This window comes from Phaenicophaeus curvirostris, chromosome 2 (genome assembly GCF_032191515.1).
Source record: "Phaenicophaeus curvirostris isolate KB17595 chromosome 2, BPBGC_Pcur_1.0, whole genome shotgun sequence".
Taxonomy (NCBI): Eukaryota; Metazoa; Chordata; class Aves; order Cuculiformes; family Cuculidae; genus Phaenicophaeus; species Phaenicophaeus curvirostris.
The window spans coordinates 72,211,140-72,223,625 of NC_091393.1; positions in this window are offsets into that span (position 1 = coordinate 72,211,140).

Consider the following 12,486-nt stretch of genomic DNA (forward strand, 5'->3'; position numbering starts at 1 on the left):
CCTGGCTCTGAGAAAACTTGTGGATGTGAGTCCCAGATATGAGAGAAGCCTCATGGGAGAAAGCCCTTATATAAACACCCCAGCAATGGGAAAAGCTTTGCCTGGGGCTCATATCCTCTTAGATAGTGAAAGTCAATCACCCATGAGACAAATAACCATAGGAAACCAGGCTTCATTAGTTCTGCTGCCACAAAATGACTTGTTTAACAAAATGGCTATTACAGGATGTTTGAAGACAAGCATTGTACTGTAGGCATTTTTGGGTTGTTTTAGTTGGTTTTTTTTCCTTTTTCACCAAGTATTTCTCTTTATTAAACTATAAATTGTGTGCCTAACTGACCAAGAAACACAATCACACTGCCATAAATAGGGAGTCAAATAAAATAGCAACCTATGAAGCACACAACGTGAGAGTTCAGTGAATGTTTGCACAAACCATGACATAAGTCTATTGAGAACAACAAAGAATGAACAACTAAAACTACTTACCTGCCTCACCAATAAGTGATGCCTGCTTTTTAAGAAAAAAAAATGATCTTTTGCTGTCCTAAATTTTCAGCAATGGTTTTTCACCTGAAATGAGAATTGTTATTGAAGAGTGAATTTTGAAAATACAGCATGAAGAACTAAGTCTATTTTGACAACTCATACCTCGTCAACTCAAAAATGAAGAGCACACAATGTTTAGTGACTTCATTTTTAATAATGGGTTTTATGTAGAATTTTGCTTCTTGGAATTCTCTCCATTTGGGAGAGGAAGAAATATAGTCAAAGTCCCTTTGTATTCTTGTCAGGAGGCACTCCTCAAACACTAACGCTAGTTACAAAACTAACACACTGCCCATCAAATTCTGGATTTCACACATACACACACAAAAAACACCCTCAACACCCAGAAAATCTTATTGTGATTCTGCCAGCATTCACAAAAACAGACTTTTGCCAGGGTCAAGGAATTGAGTCTTTTTGATTCCTTAGTATCATGAGGCTAAAATAGTAAGGCTCAGCATCTTTCTTCCCTGGTGGTCTGTTAGTATGGATTCATAGTGGTTTACATTTTTCAGGTCTGAAGCAAGTTGCAGACTTTACACAAAACAACAACCCAAGTTCATCTCAGACCAAGTGTCCAGCAACCATAAGCCTCACTGAGCTCTGACTCGACTCAGAAAGCAGGGAGAGCAAAGGTGGCCACAGTCCCATACACGAAATAAGCACATTGGCACAGCCAGAGATCCATCCACTGCTGTAAAGAGCAATTGCTTGAAGGTTTTATTGATCCTCTCATGCCTCTAAGGATTGTACTTACTCCTTTCTTACTTCTTCATTCCTTCCTGGCAAAAAAAGCATAGTTTGTAAAGGGCTGCAGTCATGCAGATACAGATCAAAGCTAGTTCTTTAGTTTAGTCCCTTGTCAATATCGTTCCCAGTTAGTAGGATGACAGGAAAACACTTCTTAGATGTAGGCAGATCAAAACTCCTGCAGAATATTATTTTCTTTACCCTTCTTAAGCCCCACTTAAATCAACTTTTTGCCTTTACTATTTTGTTTAAATCCTCCTTTCTCCCCCCATCTGTTTCTGAAGTAAAGTCCTTAATCTTTCCCTTTGTACATTAAAAGCTGATTCAGTTCGATACCTCCCTCCTCCACTTTCTGTGACATCATTTCCAGCTTATTTCCCTGCCATGGGAACTACTTTATATGTCTTGTTACAACTTCTTCATGTCTAATTTTGAGTTCTCTTCACCCAGCTTTTATATGACTGGAGCAACAATGGAATGCAGGAGGCAACCCAGCATCAGACTGGAGCTAAGACAAACACTGCTGATAGGAAGACGATGAACATCCTCTAAAGAAAGAAATACCTGATTTTTTTTTTTCCCTAGCTTGGCATGCCACGACTGTTCTCTGCCTCACATAATGCTCTGTCCCAGAAGCAAGTTTCCATGTCTTGGGCAGAGTTTACATTCAATTAAATGCAATTCGGCATTTAATGGATATATTTAGATAGGGGATTTTAATCTGGGTCTTTCGAATCCCAGACAAGTACTGATTATTTTTTGACATGCACTTACCTCTCATCAGTATTTACAGATAATTCATCTAGCCATTTTGTAATTATTTGACACTAATTCTTTTCTGTTTCAGTACATTTGGTGAACTTCACCGATATGTTCCCTAATCAGTCTTTCTTTGTAACTCAGTTGAGTCACTACTCCTGGAGGTATTTAAAAGTCATGTAGTTGTGGCACTTAGGCAAATGGTTTAGTGGTAGACTGGGCAGTGTTAGGTTTATGGTTGAACTCCATGATGTAAGGGTCTTTTCCAATCTAAACGACTCTATGATTCTAAACAGTTAATTAACACCAGAACCCTCACCAGCTAAACTCTCTTGTACCTAAGCATCATTACTTGAAGTCCCTCTGCTATTTTTCAAACCTTGTTGATGCATACATTTATGCTGACTTCCAAATTTGTATACTGAATATTCCACGGTCCTCCACTGATTTAGTCATTATGTAAAAATAACACAGTCAAACGGGATAAGGTCTGTTAGTGACATAAACAGGGGCTGTGACTGGAATGGAAATAGCTATATGTAGGCACATGTTCATTGAGAAGAGAAATGATCTGTAAGAGTCAGGCGTCCTGGGAAACATGAATTAAGAGGGTAAGTGCTCCAATGCAGATATCTGATCCTGCACATTCCAGGCTATCCTTGATCCTCTGATTCCTTCCCCCACCCCCACCTTGTATCACTGTAAATAACATTTCTGAATATGAACCACTCTGCATCTGGCACACAGAACTGCTTATGCCAAGCTGACTACACCCTTCCTCTGGGGCATAAGGTCATGAATCATGATAAACACAGCAGTATAGGAATTTCACACCATATAAAATGATTGTTTACAAGCAACAGCAGTGATTACTCCAAAAACATCTCAGAAAAAATGGGGGGGGGAGTTAACTAGATATGCAGACACAGTAATTAGGCTGTAGCTACTACCAGTTATCTCTTTATCCAGCAGTCTAAGTCCTCCTTTACTCTTCTCCAGCTTTTTCTCTAAGGAGACTTCCTGCAATGCCAGGAGAAGAGAAACATCATTTAAATGCCCTGCCCCCAGCACAAATCCCCTAATTCAGTTCCTTTCCTTGCTCCCCAGGAGGAAACAAGACAAGAGGGTGCCTTGTGGGGTATAGTCATTTTGCTTACTAGCTTGAGACTAGTCAGATTTGGAGACTATCCAAACTATTCAGTCTTTTAGCCCTCCCTTATGCAATTGCTCCAAGCATAATCCCACTGGGAGCAGGCTGTCAGAAGACATCCAGCACTCATGAGCCTGTGTGTTCTTTTGATGTGTGGCATGGATGACCAGTCACACAGAAACAGCAGAGACATCATCTGGGAAGAGGTGAAGAACAGCTTCCCCAGCCTCCCTGTTCTGACCAAGTAGAGATCATGGGCAGATGATGTGGTACACAAAGGCAGGACAGAGAAACAGCTTCTCAGTCACATTTCCAGCCTGGAGCTGATACTTCTTAGCTGAGATGTAGGGATCCTGGTCTAACAAAGTACCTGCTGTAGCATTCCAAGGTTACAGTTTGTGTTTCTTTCCACTCCAGCTTAGTTGCAAGTACCACCTACTTAAAGTGGGAAGCCAATTGTTTCCTGTCTCCCCATACAGCTATTCACCCACAATGTATGGTCACAAATAACACACTAAAACTCCTTGTAGCCCTGCAAATATGTGTGTACCACACACTGAAGTGCAGAGATTCTCACTGTTGTGCAATCAGCTATAAGACATTGGACAGGGTAGGTTCTACATGCCACAAAGAAATCCCTTTCCCTCACTCTTAGTCTTTAGGCAACAAAGATTACTTACAGGCTCATTCTTTCTAAATTTAGAAAATTCTCTTTAAAGCTGAAAACTCCACACAGGGACTTTCCAGATCCTTCAGAGCTCTTGGAAACAGCAACAGCATGTGTCCTCCTCCACTCTCACCAGTGAGATATTTAGGAGTTCCTTTGGGCTCATCTTAAAAATACCCGGAGTACAAAAATAAGTCATGCCTGAAGGTCAGTTAAAATGAAATCTTCCAAATGGTGTTGAAAGTGTTCCACGAGATGCAGCTGAGAGCAGGGGCTCAGATTTATTTCCCAACACCTTTCATATAGCTCAGTCCATACTTATGCTGATGGCAAGGGGAGCTAGGGAAAGATTCCAGAGGGTCAAATACTGCAGATCTCTTCCTTTCTGTGTACGGATGTGGACAGACGGACTGAAATGGTGGCAGCATGCCTGGCACAAAAAGATCTTGCTCCATGACCAGGAATCCATAAAACAGGGTTACAGAAAAAAACAGCTACAACTTCAACTTCTCTTGCCATTCAGCTATAATTCTCTGCAAAGGCGGCTGCTATGGCCAGGTTGCACCACTGGTGCTATCATCCTTAGCTGGAATATGGCTCACTGGGGACTGCAGGCATGCATTAATTTCAGATTTCTATTTCTTCCTACAAAGTAAACCCTTTTACAGTTATATTTTTCTGAAGATATTCTGGGCATTAGTATTTGCTCTCTGCAGCTGTGAGAGTCTTCTTTGACTGCATATAGAAGCTACATCTGCTATATTCACCATCTGCTGTATCATAATATACAAAAATAACATTAAGGTGGAGATACAAACTGCCTAAATGAAAGCAGAAGATTAAAATCCTTGTTATAGGGCAGAAGAAAGTTTTTTAATTTTAGTGGTTGATGCTCAATAGCAAATTTGATTATTTTATGGTTCCCATCTTTTTATCCTTTCCTGTTTAATTATTCTCTCTTATCAGTCATTTAGAGACCATTGACCTTCAAGACTGGCTTAGTTCAGTCTTGTCCTCTTCTATGTTTTCTTCTCAAGACTGCTGTTATCTACTCATTCTTCCATCTGTGGCTTATTTGTCCTGTCAAGGCAACAAGCTTCTCCTTGTCAGCTCCCCAAGGTCATCTCTGGGACATCTTCCATGTGTGTAACTATATCCAAAACCAATGGCTCTAAGGTCTCTTTCAAAGCCCTTTGCCTTTTATAAGGCTTTACTTTATATCTCCTCTACCCGCTCACAGAAAATCACATTAACTTGTACATAAACTGAATGTACTAAAAGCTGATGTTTATTCCTCTGCCCACCTTGCAGTCCTTGAACTGTGACTTTCCTGAATGAGGAACTGTATTCTCTAGCTATGTCTAGACTGATCAAGCTAATAGTGTCTGAGCACAGGCCCACGACAGTCATCGAGCCTGCTGAATCGGTAGCATGGCCTCTGGCATGGTCTTGGCTGAGAGCAGCTAACTCTCTTCCTAGCATTATGTGGGCATAGTTCAGATTTGGATATCAGAATGGGTGGGGGACTGTTCCCAATAAACTTTTGACAGGACCAGCATTGTTTGGGACAGAAAAGCACTTAGATGTACGGATGTGAGCTCTGCCACGTCAGCATGGAGCAGACAGATGTCCTACCAGAATTCACTGTAAATGTAAAGGAGTCCCTTGCAATAGGGACTGCTTGAGATGTGCGTAGTGCCCACCTATTTGGGATCTCAGTCATGACAGAGATCTCAGCTTGCTCCCTGAACCTCAGTAACTAAACAATGGCTATATTCTGCCATTTCTAAGATTCTAGGAGTGCATAAGAACATTTTTACCTTCTCCCTCATTACCTGAATACCCCTTTCTTAAGGTAAAGGAACACCTCACTTTTACACTGTTGTCAGACAAAGCAGTCCCAATCTCCCTTTCATATGAGAGAAGCCAAGAGGAAGGATCAGAAGTCTCTGCACTCCCATTGATCTCCTTGAGCCATCTGAACTGCCTTTGCTGACTCAAGGGTTAACAGGGAGTAGCCAAGTCTGCCAGGGGCTTCTTCTCCAAACCCTGCCTGTGAACCCTGTTCCTCTCAAGGGACCCTGCTGGGGCTGGAGGTGACTCCAGAAAAGCTGTGCTGCAGTAGAAAGGAGAGTCCTGGGGAGGTACAGAGCCTCCCAAAGAGTGTCTTGAAGACAAGACTGTGGAGATTAGTTGCAGCAGGGAAGGGTGACATGTGAGGTGCTAATTTAAGGCAAGGAAGAGGCAACAGAACTGTTCCATTCTCATGACTCTGAAGGGAACAGGGTGTCAGCCTTCCTTGATGTGATTGCAGATAAAGCTTTTATTCCCTCCTAAAAGGCCCTTCTCTGAGTCCAAAGAGGAGAAGAAAAGATCAATAAGAACCTGGAAGATGATCTCTCTCATAGGGCCTTAGAAAGGGGAATTTGGTGACAAAAGCCACAAGCGAGAAAAGAGCAAACAAAAGCAAGAATGTTTGTATATGTCCTCTGCTGTCAAGAACTGGCACTTATAGCTTGATACCATTCTCGGGCCAAGCATCAGGAAGGCAAAGACTGATACCTGGTAGAGTGATCATCTTCCTTGCACACCTCTGACGATAGCACATAGAGGTTTTGCTGCTACTTTATTTTAGAAACAGTAAAAGCAAATAGGAACAAGGAGAGTGCGTGCACTTTCTTAACTAGAATTTATTTTCAAGTGAAGAAAAGTCAGAAGAATAATTCAAAGCTCTTTTAACTGGGATTCCTAGTCAAAGCACTGCTACATCGTCCTTTCCAATCCTTGGCACAGAGATGAGATCTGAGATCTTCCAAACTCCACTTCTTAATGGCTGCAATACAGTCAATATTTATGAGAGATATTTGTAAAACAATATTTATACCCATGCCCTCATTCTGCCACAATTAAACACCATTTCTAGAGTTGTGCTGAGATCACTGATAGTATCAAGTGCACACAGGGCAGTAAATTATAAAGCCATAATAGCATCAATTGCCTTTAAAAGGCACAAACCCACACACAGAGGCACTTGCACATACACAGTTTTGCCAAGCTTTAAGGACAAAGTTATTTTTAAGCTTCTGTCAAATAGACGCATGACCGCTGCGAAGATGTTTATAAATTTGAAATGTCTAATATTATTTGATATCTTCCTTCTGAATTTCTACTGTTTTTTTTAAATTATTTTCCCAAATAATTTTAGAAATATTCCTAAAGTCTGAACACATTTAAGCTTGCAGAAAGACACATTTAAGGTCTGGTAACATTATACTCAGGTAAGTTAGAAGAATCACTGCTTTCCCAGGATGCTGTTCTTCTGACTGTGCTGGGATCCAGCCTCATAAATCTACACACACACACAAGTAATTTTGCTCCACTGCATCCAACAGGACTATGCAAACTAGTCAGTCTCACATAGAGAACAAGTTGTAAGGGCTACTGTGGGGGCCCCAGTTTAGGAAGCATTCTTTATACTACCAGTCCTGAAGTGAGCAGAAAGCTGTTTGACTGTGTTTCTCAGGGGAAGTTCATGGCCTCTGTGTTTGACAGATCAGAACAACACTGCCGCTCCATTCCTGAAGTGCTGATGCAATATTTTCACTAGAACTCTCGCAGAGAATGTCCAGAGGAAAAAAAACCCCTAGATTAAATTTCAGTGACAATAAATCAAAGCATGAATGCTTAAAACAACTCAAATGCAATTGCTTTTCTGCATAGATTCTACCTTGCCGTCACTGATGCAGAACTTTGTTGTAGCACTGTTATTACAGCAAGAAGTAGGATCAGGGAGGATATCAGGTTTTCCTTTGGATTTATGTCTTGGAAGGCGGATGTATCTGCAGTGATCCAAAACAAGCGCAGGCAGATTTGTGACAACGTATCCTAATAGTGTTCACTGTTGTCACAGCAAGCTGCCTTCACTGCCTTTCCAATAATTTCACAAGGAAGTATGCATGTGAAAAATAAAAATTTGTTATGTGCAAAACAATTTCTAGTATGAACGCATGAGAAAATGACTGGAAAATATCCAAACGCTCAAAGGAATTATGCATATATTTATGGTTTTAAGCAACTGATTTGTCATGTCTTTCCAAGGTTCCTTGGCCCAGCTCCCCAAGCCTCCATGTGCAGTATTAAACTGACCACTCAACTGAAAACCCTGGCAGAAAAACAACACAGGATTCAACTGCTTTTAGAAAAAAATTGCAAACCTTCCTTCTCAAAAGCCAACCAGCAAACCAAACAAATCCACCCCATTAAGAGTGACATTCACAAAACTGACATCTCTTTCACTCAGTTAAACTTCATGGAGATAATAAAACCTTAACCAGAAACTCTGAAGTTTTGCCTCAAGCAGAATGCTTGAAAGAGCAAAAATCCAAAGATCCTGTAATATCCATAAGAGACTTGGTTGCAGTCAGTTATGTTACATAGCAGGTGCTCCAGCACTGCAGTTATGGGTGGGAGCATTCATGTGCAGGATGGATAAAACACTGAGAAACAGAGTCCCAGACATGTCACCTTGTGCAGCAGAACATCCCATGTTGCTTTGCTTTGCCTTGAGGTGGAGAGAGGGCAGCTACAAGTAAGAGAAATATCTGTGTGTGTGTGTGTATTTTTGTGTTCGCAACATCTGCGATAAGTTGGGTAGTAGGTGTCACCCATCAAAGCACAAAACTCTTGGTATTATTCAAGACAGTGAAGCACTCATAAGAATACGACAGACACAGGATGCCGAGGGAGCAGGATAAGCAAAGGCTTAACCTCAGGAGATTGAATCTTTCTCCAAGATGTTCAGGAAGCTTGGGAAAATCCTACTGACCTCGGTGTCAATCCTGCTAATTAATAGTTTGTCAAAAGTTTGCTATAGTTCTGGTTAGGAACATCTCAGGACCCAAATCACATCTGACAATTGTTTCTGCAGCAAAACAGCGTGTGCAGACAGAATCATGTATCTTGCTGTCTATGCTATCTCTGAATGGTGTCACAACACTGTGTTCTCAGTACTATTGCTGTTTCATTTCATTTCATGGACTTCACTTTTTAATTCATACAGGACTCAACCTGAAGTTCTGTTTGAACCTATGAAAGTTATTCTACATCAATTCTTCTGAACTTGCTTTGCTTGCCTACAAGCTTTCTTAGAGATAACTACAGCAGTAAAAGCCCTTGTGGAGCACAGACCAAACACAAGACATACTTCAGCTACAGAAAAAACCCTCTGCTTACATTGAGAGAAAATTAGTTTTGTAGTTATAGATTACAACAATTGTCTGGTTCCAGCAGCTTGTCAAGATTGTGAATTACTCACCTGTTTTTCTCTTGCAAACAGAAAATGCCAGCTGGCTGAGGCTGTGCTCATTACGCCTGGTTTTAGGACTGCATAGAATTTACAGTCAAATTACAAGCCTCTAAAAATAGAACATGACAGCATTGACAACAGGAAAGCCTGAACAGTGCAAGATAGACTGGCATAATCAAAAAATTGTAGGTATTGCTGAAGCGTTCCCAAAAAGACGTAATTCCCCAGCCCATATGGGCTGTTAAAACCCCTACAGTACAGCGATGTTTGTGCCTGCAGTTCAGTTTCTCTAATTTTGTGTATTGCCAAGCTGTGACTTACCTTTGCTCTCCAGCTGTATCTGTTACTTCTGGTTGGTCTGCCATCTCCCTCTGGCGACATGGTAGTTTGGTCTGGTTATTTACTGCTTGCCTCCTCTACTCAAGGAAAGGCTTGAGCCTCCCTACCCAGTGAATAGCGCTCATTTTTTTTTCCTTGTTTCAGCAGTTCCATGAGGACCATCATCACTTTCTCTGGGATGCTGTTCTCTTTCCACAGTCTGTTTTCTGGCAAAGGCTTACCATGGTCTTGACCCCCCTAAAACATAAAGGTACTTGCCCTCTGTGTCATCCCCAAGAGGCTCAGCCAAGGCTGAGGGAAAAATATCCTTTCTCCACTCCTTGAAGCAGCTCACATCTCACTATAAATTACATTTTTCACGTTGCTGTTATCTACTCTCTATGCCAATTGCAACTTTAAGGTCTTTCACAGCATCTCTACTACCAAGAACTCACAAAGAAACCTTAAAGAAGTGGGGAAGACAGATTACACGGAGGGAAGGAAGGAGTACTACTAATGGAAAGGGACAAAAGTAGATCACCATGGGGCAGAAGCGCACAAAGAACTGTAAAAATCAGAGGTGCTTTGCCAGGGACCAAAGGTCACAAAACTGGCGGAGCTGAGAGAAGATCACATAAAGGTGGTGGGCAAACCAAAAGAACTAAAACTTAAGCAGAATAGAAGGCTCGGAGGTATAAGGAATGACTACACTTAACATGAAAAGCATACAATGCTCATTTAGAGATAACAGTTGAAAGGGGCTGAATTGTAAGGGTTAACTTCTAAATGAGAGATGCAAAATTTAGCAGCTTCACTTCAGCAGTGATGTCATTTATCCCCGTTTTCCATTGCAACGCTCTTGGCTGGTATTTCTTTGCCTGGTTCATTACATCGATTTTTGGCCAAGAACTTTGGTAGCTGACTCACAGGTCACTGAGGCTTAAAACAACTAGAAAATAAAAGGAAAAGGGATACGTCACATCACTGGTGATTACAAGGTTATCAGTGTGTTTTGAAAACATTCAGGTCAGAGTAAGCTGGAAACAGAAAAATGGACTTTGATGCTTGGGTCAACTTGGAAATGAGTTCTATACAGAAAGAAAAACTAATTGTCACATTTTTGATCCCAAACTACTCAGTTCTTGCAGAGACCCTATTTAGGATTAGATCAGTATTACTGGATTAAATGTGCAATAGGTTTTTTATCTCCCCCAGTACAGAAGGGCAGTGACTTGCTTACTTGTCTTGTCCCTACCTGGCATCCTTGTCTTGCTCAGTAGAAGCCAGCGCGAATTTGCAAACTTACTTTTTTTGCCTTAACAATGAGATAAAAAGTGTGAGAAAAGCAAGTGAAAGGACAAAAGCTGTAAAATAGTAAAACAGACATCCATGAAGACTGCTGTCGTTCTCAAGGGTTTTTGTTTGTTTAAAGAGTAGAAAAAAATTTACTTAAGATACAATATAGAAGATACTCCAAAGAGTAAGGGTGCTTCCTTTTTCAGTAAGGAATGATAACTTAACACACTGCCAGGGTTATCAATTTTCATCTCATTTGCTGAAAACCAAATACAGTCACTAATAATGATTAGACCTTGGTCTTCCATGGATGTTAATAGCTAAAAAAACAACCTTCTGCTACCATATTCAGTCTATAAATGATTACTCTTTTATTAGGGTAGCTAAGGGATTAGTAGAAATGTTTGTCTAATGAATGTAGCTACTATATTTGAGCACATGCCCAAATAAGCTACTTGTTGATTGAAACCTATCTATTTATAAGTACTTCTGAATGGCACAAAAACTATCCATACTGCAGTATTGCAATGGCTTTTGCATAACAGTAAATATTTTATTGTCATTCACATTGTGAAATTCACCTCATTTGCCAGTTTTATTTCTGAAACCTATAATGTAAAATATACAGGACAGACTTCCCTACATCTGGCCTGATTTGCTCATGACATTTTAGCTAAAAAGAAGCGTTACTTTTTTGGAAGTTCTCAACAGGGGATAGGCACATCTTTTACACACACTTGTGTACATAAAACACCTTCAGAAATGCAAGTTAAAGGACTTTTTTAAATTAAGTGCTACCCATGTCTTAATTCAAGGTATCCATCAACATTTCATGATAAAATAAAATAATTTCTAAAATTGCACTCTGTTTATTCTTCAGCCCTAATGCAAAGTCAATTCTATTGCTGTTTGAATTCAAAATGCTTCATAAAAGGATGAAACCAGAGTTTTGTTATGGCAGACATCAACAGAAATCTCTTAGGTGAATGAAAAAATGAACACAATGTATGTTTAATTGTATCTGTTTACATATTTTAAACCTAAATAGTAGACCAACAATATCTGGAAAATGGAGTTGAAACAAAGGATGGAGGGAGTATGGAGTTAAGGCAGACAGTGTTTAAAGGTATTTAATTATGACAGCACAGCTTTTTTTCCCCTGAACTGCAGTGTGCATTCACAAAATCTCTAGTTATTACACCTTCAAAATTAACAATTCTCTGTAACACACACACATGACCATATATATATGTGCATATTTATACATGTATACATACGTGCTCACATATATATACACAAATGAGATAAACAAAAATAACCAAATTAATCTCTTGAAATAATTTTTGAAACACAAAGCACTTTGTTTGAGTAATGACACTTAACAACAACTCCATACAGTTGATCATTTTCTTCCTTGTTAGAATATTTTCCTACCAAACTGATCTATTTTTAAGTTCAGAGAATCCAAGTAGTACATTATCAGCTGCTACCTTTTCCCTATTTTGTGTGCATTTCTGGTACAGATCTCTGCCTGAACACAGATGAAGAAAAGTTAAATACTTGTATGTTATTTTCGTTTGTATTACTCTGCAAATAGCATGAGCATTTTCATGAGCATTCCCTTTCATCCCCTGAAATACATTCCGTCCATCTGTACTGCCATTTATAGTCACTGATATTGAAACAGAAATA